We start from the raw sequence: 10,611 nt of genomic DNA, 5'->3' as shown, positions 1-10,611 counted from the left end.
GGAACAGGCAGCACCCTCAAACCTTCAGAAGTATGAGATGAACCCCAACAACTTGGAAAGGTGGATCTCTCTCACACGTACCAACACAGACTATCCCCCAATTTAACTGATCCCCAAAGGTTTTTGATTAAATAGCGGAATAGAAAATATGATCCAAAAAAAGTGTATGTATATCACACGTACACAACCACACTAGGCCCCAATTACTATTGTTTGTACCCCTAAAAGGCTAGATGAGGAGTAGGGGGGGTATGGAACAGGCAGCACCCTCAAACCTTCAGAAGTATGAGATGAACCCCAACAACTTGGAAAGGTGGATCTCTCTCACACGTACCAACACAGACTATCCCCCAATTTAACTGATCCCCAAAGGTTTTTGATTAAATAGCGGAATAGAAAATATGATCCAAAAAAAGTGTATGTATATCACACGTACACAACCACACTAGGCCCCAATTACTATTGTTTGTACCCCTAAAAGGCTAGATGAGGAGTAGGGGGGGTATGGAACAGGCAGCACCCTCAAACCTTCAGAAGTATGAGATGAACCCCAACAACTTGGAAAGGTGGATCTCTCTCACACGTACCAACACAGACTATCCCCCAATTTAACTGATCCCCAAAGGTTTTTGATTAAATAGCGGAATAGAAAATATGATCCAAAAAAAGTGTATGTATATCACACGTACACAACCACACTAGGCCCCAATTACTATTGTTTGTACCCCTAAAAGGCTAGATGAGGAGTAGGGGGAGTATGGAACAGGCAGCACCCTCAAATCTTCAGAAGTATGAGATTGTGTTCACTGTACCCCACAAAGATTGAGTTCACTGCACCCCACAATGATTGTGTTCACTGCACCCCACAAAGATTGTGTTCACTGCACCTCACAAAGATTGTGTTCACTGTACCCCCCAAAGATTGTGTTCACTGCACCCCACAAAGATTCTGTTCACTGTACCCCACAAAGATTGTGTTCACTGCACCCTAAAAGGATGTTGTTCACTGCACCCCACAAAGATTGTGTTCACTGCACCCTAAAAGGATGTTGTTCACTGCACCCCAAAAAGATTGTGTTCACTGTACCCCCCCAAAGATTGTGTTCACTGCACCCCACAAAGATTGTGTTCACTGCACCCCAAAAAGATTTTGTTCACTGTACCCCCCAAAGATTGTGTTCACTGCACCCCAAAAAGATTGTGTTCACTGTACCCCCCAAAGATTGTGTTCACTGCACCCCACAAAGATTCTGTTCTCTGTACCCCACAAAGATTGTGTTCACTGCACCCCAAAAAGATTGTGTTCACTGTACCCCCCCCAAAGATTGTGTTCACTGCACCCCACAAAGATTCTGTGCACCCCACAAAGGATTTTGTTCACTGCACCCCAAAAAGATTGTGTTCACTGCACCCCAAAAAGGATTTTGATCACTGCACCCCAAAAAGGATGTTGTTCACTGCACCCCAAAAATGATTTTGTTCACTCCACCCCAAAAAGATTGTGTTCACTGCACCCCACAAAGATTGTGTTCACTGCACCCCAAAAAGATTGTGTTCACTGTACCCCCCAAAGATTGTGTTCACTGCACCCCACAAAGATTCTGTTCACTGTACCCCACAAAGATTGTGTTCACTGCACCCCAAAAAGATTGTGTTCACTGCACCCCAAAAAGGATGTTGTTCACTGCACCCCAAAAAGGATGTTCACTCCACCCCAAAAAGATTGTGTTCACTGCACCCCACAAAGATTGTGTTCACTGCACCCCAAAAAGATTGTGTTCACTGCACCCCAAAAATGATTTTGTTCACTGCACCCCAAAAAGGATTTTGTTCACTGCACCCCAAAAAGGATGTTGTTCACTCCACCCCAAAAAGATTGTGTTCACTGCACCCCAAAAAGATTGTGTTCACTGCACCCCACAAAGGATTTTGTTCACTGCACCCCAAAAAGATTGTGTTCACTGCACCCCAAAAAGGATGTTGTTCACTGCACCCCAAAAAGGATTTTGTTCACTGCACCCCAAAAAGATTGTGTTCACTGCACCCCACAAAGGATTTTGTTCACTGCACCCCACAAAGATTGTGTTCACTGCACACCAAAAAGGATTGTGTTCACTGCACCCCAAAAAGATTTTGTTCACTGCACCCCAAAAAGATTGTGTTCACTGCAGCCCAAAAAGATTGTGTTCACTGCAGCCCAAAAAGATTGTGTTCACTGCAGCCCAAAAAGATTGTGTTCACTGCAGCCCAAAAAGATTGTGTTCACTGCAGCTCACACACAGAAAAATGGATGTGGATCACTGACACCTGCCTATCTCCAATCCCACACCACACAGCAATATCGATTGTAGTTTGTAGAACACAGTTTCCCTAAAATTCAGCAGACTCTGTCCCTAACAGGATTGAAAAAAAATCGTAGATCAGGATTGAGTGCAGATTCACCCCACCCCCCACACAGCAATATCGATTGTAGTTTGTAGAAGACACTGACCCTATAATTCAGCAGACTCTATCCCTAAAATGCCTACAACTCGCCCTGCCTAAACACTCCGACCTGTCCCTCAATTCTATCCGGACACAAATGGTTTTTTCCTGCCTATCTTTCCCTAATCAGCAGCCAGCACGTTGATGTGTGCTCTGTCCCTGATATAAGCAGCATAATGACGCCGCTGCGGCTGCCTCGAACTTATAAAGACTTGGTCACATGCTTCAGACGGCCAATCACAGCTACTAAGACATTTGCAGGCATGGCTGGGATGGCTTAAGGCACACCAGTTAAACGATTGTTGATTGGCTGTTGAAAGCCCGCCATGAAAAGAGCGCCAAAGCATGCAAAACCCGGAAATAAAACGACCGAACACGGATTTTTACCCGAACATACAGTAAAGTGTCCGTGTCCGTGTTCGGGTACAAAAAATCCAATTATTCGGTACGAACACGAATAATACAGTCCGTGTTCGCTCAACACTATATAATACATGTCAGTAAGTTTGATATGTCCAGCTGTAAAATTATGTCAGGAATATTTCATAATTATGCATTTGATGCCCATTGTTTCTTGACAGTGGGCAGAGCCAAAGCACAGGAGGACACGAGGAGCAGCAGTCCTGGGGCATCTATTGCAGGGGTCACGGTGTCGGTGGGTGAGTTGAGCAGTGAGTCCACTGCAGTGCTCGTTTACAAATGACAATCTCATGATTTTACACGTTGGCAATTTAGGCCAGACTTGCATCCCAAATAGATATGGATCTTGTGGTAAGCAGGTTTTCAGAAATCCATAAAAATTCATGTTGAACACTAATTTAGTGTGTATGACTACATTTAAGTTCAATTATTTATTTATTTATTTTTTGGTGTGGTTTTACTGTAAAAGGAAAACACTGCATATTTGTTGTGACACTGCACTTTATTTTTTGTGTACTTGTTTCCTTATTTATATAGCACTGCCCCTTGAGGACTTGCGTGATATTACTCTCTCGGGTCCCCCTGGGTTACCCTTAGCCATACTGGCATTCACAATTTGACACTTTACTTCTTGGTTCAGTCAGTGATCAGTCTAGGCAGGGATTTGTAGTTGTTTTTGGTGTTTTATTTTAAATGGGGATCGGAGAAGGAAATAGTGGGATACTCCAAATTAACTATTCACAAGATAAAGGACTTTTAATTCTCCATACAGCCAGGTGGTTGATTCATCCTGCCACTTAGTTGAATTTGGAGTCAAGTCTCTATCCAGATGACTTGATTAACTAAATTATCTTCTGGACTCTTTCCTAGCATCCTCTTTCTCGACCACTGACATCCATCCTCTGACTATCCTACTCCGAGGTGGCCTCCTCAGGTCAGGCCCCAATGACACGATCCCCTGTACTCATGATACTGTTTTTCTAGGGTCTCCAGTGTCTCCACCCCCTCAGTCAGCTTTCCTGGACCTATGGGTTCAGCTCTGTTCTCTGGCCCTCAGGACAACCACCTGATGCCACATGCCACTGCGACAGATGAGAAGGCAGCCGCCACCCTCCCTTCGGGACTCTGCTCACCAGCCAAAGACCCCGCAGCACATGTGCTCCTGGCTTTCATACCATATCCCAGAATGCACCAAGACCGCCAGTCCCTGCCAATCACCAGGACTATATCAAAGCCTATGTACCCATTGGTCAGGTTTCCTCCCACTGTGCACTGCCCAACATGCCTCCCTATTGGACTAGTGTGAAACACTCTCTAGACCCAATGAATCACATACTGAGCACTGCAGACCTAACTCACAGATCCTGCTCTCTGGTAGGCAGAAAGCAATATAGATTTGCCTGCTGCTCCTCTGATAGGCAGACAGAGCCAAAAACTATACTCTCTTACTAGCACCTACCTAGGAGGGTGCCACATTTATTTTTAGTTTTATACTATAATGTCTGTTTATCTGGTAATATTTGAAAGTTAGATATTTATAGTTAAAGGGACACTATTCCTGACCCAATAGTGCTGGCATGCCCCCCTCCTCCCCTCTCCTGGGTGGTTAAAGGTTTAATCTTCCATTTTAATCTCCCAGCAAATTTGATGATTTCAGCAAATCCAATGCATTCCCATTGGAAAGCATTGGGGAGCTAATGCGCAGGCTCGGCATAATGCCGCTCTGCGCCAATCAACATCTCCTCAGAGATGCATCAAATCAATGCATCTGTAAGGGAAAATTTCAGCTCTTCAATGCCGGACGTGGAAAGTCTGAGTGACAGCCACTGGAGGTGTCCCTAGGCAGTGGAATTCCTTAGGGACCTACTATAGACACCAGAACAACTTCATTAAGCTAAAGTTGTTCTGGTGACTGTAGTGTCACTTTAAAAAAAAAATTGTTACAATTATTGTTCATTTAGTAAGTGTACTATAAGCTGCAGTAACAAACGCTGGGGCTATAACCTTTTTGTAATTTTCTTGTGGCACTTTAGACCCCGTTCACACTGGGGCGACCTGTCAGGCGACCTGGTCGCCTGACAGGTCGCCGTAGGTCACCTGCCATAGAGAAGCTGTTGACCCGTTCTAATAGGAGCGACACAAGTCGCTCCGACTTAGAAAAAGGGTCCGGAGCTTCTTTGGGGCGACCCGGAGCAACCTGCATTGACTTCAATGTTATGAAGTCCGTGCCGGCCGCACCGAGGTCGCGGTGCGAGCTGCGCACCGCGACCTGTGAGGTCGCCCCGGCAAGTAGCGTCGCCCCAGTGTGAACGGGGTCTAATAGTTACAATAAGATGTTAGTTATTATTATTATATTATTGCCTATGCTTTGTGAGACAAATGGGTCTTGCACTCCATTTTGCAATATTTACCATTATGTGGTTTAATAGTGTTTTTTTTTTAAGGGGAATTTAAATTATTACGTACATTTCATCTATTGACTTAAATTTGCATAATGACGGGAAGGGCAAACCCTCCTTGATAGTTTCTCATGGAAGCATAGCTAAATCAGGCCTTCTTACCGGACAAGCACTAGCTCATTAGAGTTGGCCCTTCATAATGCAAATTTCTGTCAATAGGTCATGTTAACCGGACTCTCCAGTTTCCTTCTCGGAAGTACGCCTAAGGGCTTTTTAGCATCTTAATGAAAGTCTCTGGTCAGATTGAAAAGTTGACGCTCAAGTGTATTGTATATTGCACAAATAAAACACAGGTGAATTTGTAACAAGACCTCTGGAGTGCATTCTATCTATCTATCTATCTATCTATCTATCTATCTATCTATCTATCTATCTATCTATCTATCTATCTATCTATCTATCTATCTATCTATCTATCTATCTATCTATCTATCTATCTATCTTAGTTGGCCCCCTACTTTTGTCCCTGGCCCCCCATGTGCCCCCCCTAAAAATGAAAGCTGGAGACGCCACTGGGGCTGTATTTACGCACACAGGGATGCCCAGGTGCTCTGTCTATGTCAAATATTTTCTGACTCTGTTCACTCCTTTGCATAATTTTGCTATACTAATTACTGATCATAATTGAATGAACCTAGCAAAAAGGGTCACAATCCACTGCACTAAAAATGTATTGCATACATAAGGAACAAGAATTTTTGCCTTGTATTGCTTTGGGACTGAGGTGAGCAAGGCTTCCCAGTGCACTCCTGGCAAGCCTGGTGTGAATGAGACCTTCAAGTGAAACTATTTTCACCTCCTCACCAGTGATGTGTGGATCTTCGGCCCTTTTGATTGGCCATGCCAGGATGATATAAATCGAATGCAGGGCATTCATTCATCCCAGCATCTGGCATCTGCAGCTCAGTGTACATTGAGAAACAAAGCATGAGAACAGGCAGGTAAGAATCCTTTATTGAAGAAGAAACACAGTACAGAAGCATGCCTGTTTGCACATTTGTTATTTCTTATGTAAAATTCTACTTTGCATAGCTAGATTTGGGTATATTTCTCTCAGTGGTTTTAAAGTAAGTTTTTGTACATTTTTTTTAAATCAAATCTAGGAGATTTGCAGCTAATAATGGTAATAAAAAAAAAAAAAACTGTGCTTGGGTCTATTAAATAAAAAACAGCTACTGCACATATGCTGGATAAAACATAAAAACAGTATAAGATTGAAAAGCAGCGCTATATAAAATGTCCAGGTATAAGTAGGGTCCAGCTGATTGGTCTCCGGGTCTTCCGGGGCGGAAGAAGTCTAACATTGGATGAAACGCCACGTCGGATGGTACCTGTGATGTGGGACATCACTACGGAGTGAAGCAGCGGTCATCTCGTTGGCGGTCAAACATTTCTGGTAGATAAGCTCTTTTTACTCTTATTACCTGAGTGATCAGTCTGCCTTGTACCATCTGTATGGAGTCGCACCTAATTGGCTTGATTCTGGAATCGATGAGGATTTCTGGAGGAGCAGTTTGGTGGAACCTTTGAGCCTTCTTTTATTAGTGGGACGGTAAGCGGCAGTGTGATTTGGGTTGCTCTCTCTCTCTCTGGTGGTGGCACTTCAAGGAGACCAATCAGCTGGACCCTACTTATACCTGGACTTTTTATATAGCGCTGCTTTTTAATAATGGTAATAAAGCATCTGTAAAATGCTTCTAGACTATTAAATTAGATGACTATCCCCAGAATATGTACTACCACTTCCATTTTGAGCATTTTGAGTACTTGGGAGCTTACTTTGCCCCCATTGCTACCCCCTTAGTTTGCAAATAAATCCAATTCCTTTGCCAGAAAAAATTCTGTTTCATTAGAAACTCCAAACAGCAGAGGAAAATAACTGAACCTCTTTCTGAGGTACAGGAACATATTCTGCAATCCATCTAATGGCCATATACTGTACACATCTGAATATTTTTAATTAGTATTTAATAATAATTACATCTATTTGTATAAACACAAACACGTTAAATGTATACATACATCTTCAATCGCTACCTCTCCACTTGCATCTTTCCCTCCCCTCTTAAACATGCACTGGCTACTCCCTACATTAAAAAAGTCACTGGCAAATGACATGATGTTACACCAGGAAGATTCAGCTCTTTCATTTCATACCGCTCTTGAGGTCATAAACAAATTTGGGAAACACTCCGACCTTCAGATCAATTGGGGGAATCTTCAAATCCTACCCATTGACTTCTCAGTAACATCATCACTTCAGGCCTCACTACCCTTGACCAGGATGAGTGACTTTAGATATCTGGGAGTGTAGATTACCTGGTCCCCAATCAATTTTATCAAGGTAATTATAGAACCATTGTTTGCCCTAGTTAAATCCAGGACTCAGGTCTGGAGCCATCTCCCTTTGGGAGTTATGGGGAGAATAAACTGAATTAAAATAACTTTGTTACCTAAAATACTTTACCTGGTGTGGCAGGCTCCAGTCTATATTCTCCTTAGATTCTTCTGCACCATTGATTCTATTCCTAACTCATTTGTATTGGGCTCTAGCCACCACAAATTGGCCTTAAAGCACTTAAGAACCCTGTCTTGGGGGGCAGGGGGGAGATCTCTACCTGAGCTTAATTTGTATTACATAGCTTCTCAGTTGTCTCACCTGTATTATTTTGACAAGCAAGACAACCAAAGACACTTGGCTTTAGTAGAGGGCCTTGCAAACCCAATTTGCCGTTCAACCCCTCCAAATTATAATACTGTTCCACTGTGGCCAGTTACCACCTTTAGAATTTGGGGTTTAGCGATGCGCATGATTGGCGGTTCCTGACTTTCACGCTCAAATGCCTTTATGGTGTAATGCTTAATATTTACCTCTTATATGATGGTATAGAAGGAGAGGCAAATTCTGGAACATTGCCTTCCACATGATAGTAGAAAGCTGGAATGGCCTTACGTGAAAAGAAATAGTGTCTGGGAACCTACCATTGTGGTACAGCACATTCTGCAAATTCACGGAAGGGGGCAGCATCCACCAGACGGAATTTTCGCTGCAGCAGATGGGGCAAAGAAATTTTCCTGCTATAGTCTACAGCTGGTGGTGTGCTACTGGCAGACATGCTGCAAGGACCTGGGACACCCTGCGCTATACCATCATCCCTGTCAGTGAAGGCTGTTGAGAGGTCATGAGGTATAGCAGGGGTAGACTGGAAAGGTGAGGAGTGAGGAGGAGCAGAATGGCATCCCTTTTGTTTGTCTTTCAGGTGCTCTTGCCAATGGATGGAATGGTGGGAGGTTACATGCCTTTTCAAGCATGTACCCAAATGGCTGGTGTTTTTGCCATGCTTGATGTGCTTGAGGCAAAGTTTGCAAATTGAAAATGTGTGATCGGCTGCACATTTGCTAGAAAAGGCCCAAACAGCTGAGCTGTGGAAATGGGCCGAGAGATAACAGCTCCACAATGTGATGGAATAGGGTGGCTGCTCCCTACTCTTCCATGATGGCTGCCTCTTTGGGGTTATGCCTCACCCTCACTTTCCTCCTCTGCATTATTCGGCATCCAAGTTGCTTCAGTGATCACTTGAGACAACTTTGCAATATGCTGTGGCTGGGGGAACATGACTGTCAATTTGTTGTTTACCAGTGTTCTCCCCTCTCTGTAGGCTCATGCTCCTACCTTCCTCAACCTCAAAACCAAGATCTGAATCAAGTAATGGCTGTGCATCGTCAAGAAGCAAGTGGTTGACGCTGTGTTAAAAAAAAACTCCTCCATGCCTGATGCTGGGGCTATGGCAGGAGTAGCTGTGGACAAGGAGGCAGAATGAGACACTCTGGCAGCTGCAGTGGACTGTGTTAGTCCCTGCTTGGGTGACAAAGGATGAGGAGGATAGTTTAGTAAGCCAGTTCACAACTACCTCTGCATTCTGTGGCTGGATATCACGTACAACATCACTAAACAGAGGAAATGATGCCCTGTCTGAGGACTGACTATGTTCAACTTTGCCTGTGGACACATACTCTGCTGCCCCCCTTCTCAGTGCCATGGAAACGTCTGCCTCTCCTTGTTGGTCTCCCAGACATGAGGGGGGGGGGGGGGCTTATTAATAAAATGTAATAAAGATGTGAAAATGTGTACGTGGATGCACCTTAGTCAATGGAAAGTGGTGTTTGGTGAACTTTAACTTGGGTACTCACTACAAAGACAAACTTCACTGACATAATACAATATTCTGCAGTAAAACTACAAAGGCACACTGCAATATACTGTGGTAAATGTGCACTAATGCACTGAAATATACTTTACTGAAATATACAGCGTTAAGCGTGCACTAACGCACTGCAATATACTATGGTAAACGTGCACCAATGCACTGAAATATACTGCATTAAATGTGCAGTAACGCACTGAAATATACTGCGTTAAAAGTGCATTAAGGCACTGAAATATACTGCGTTAAACGTGCAGTAACGCACTGAAATATACCGCAGGAAACCTGCCCTGACAAAATAAACTGACTAAAGTAAAAATGAATGGTCAAACTACACTCACACTGCACTGTCACTAGATTCACACTAAAGTGACACTAAAGTAAAAATGAATAGTTAAACTACACTCATTAGATTTACACTAAACTGTAATTCTACACTGACAATAGAATCAAAATAGTACACTATAGCACACTAATTCGCTATTAGCACTAAACAGAGCCCTGTTCTATCTCTCTCCACGCCAATATCACACTGCAAATAGCCACTATGGGGAAATTTTTTTGTAGTGCAGGGTGGGACTAAGAGCAATGAGCCATGATTGGATTGGGTCATCATTCTTTTCTCTAATCATGGCTCTGACAGTGCTCTGTGTCCTAATTGGGCAAAGCTTTCATTGCTTCAGCCAATCAGGGCTTCCAATGCACTGTGCAGCGGCACAGTGCATTGTGGTCATTGGGCGGACCAAACAAATGGTCGAACCCCCCCATAATTCAGGTGTTCGTTGAACAGGCGAACAGCCAATGTTCGGCCCAAACTCATGCTCTGGCCAAACCGTTCACCCAAATCTACAAAAAACTAACCAGCCACTCAAATGTGTCACTTTCTGAAACTAAAGCTCTCTGATCCCTGAAAGAAAATCAAGAAATCATAACCAAACCTGCCGACAGAGGGGGAGGTATAGTTATACTTGACAAAGTAGATTACATTATACATACATGCTATCCGATTCCCATACATGTCTAAAACTAAAATAGGATCCCAC

Source organism: Pelophylax lessonae, assembly GCF_965119305.1.
Source record: "Pelophylax lessonae genome assembly, chromosome: 8".
NCBI classification, from domain to species: Eukaryota; Metazoa; Chordata; class Amphibia; order Anura; family Ranidae; genus Pelophylax; species Pelophylax lessonae.
This window is presented reverse-complemented; position numbering follows the sequence as displayed.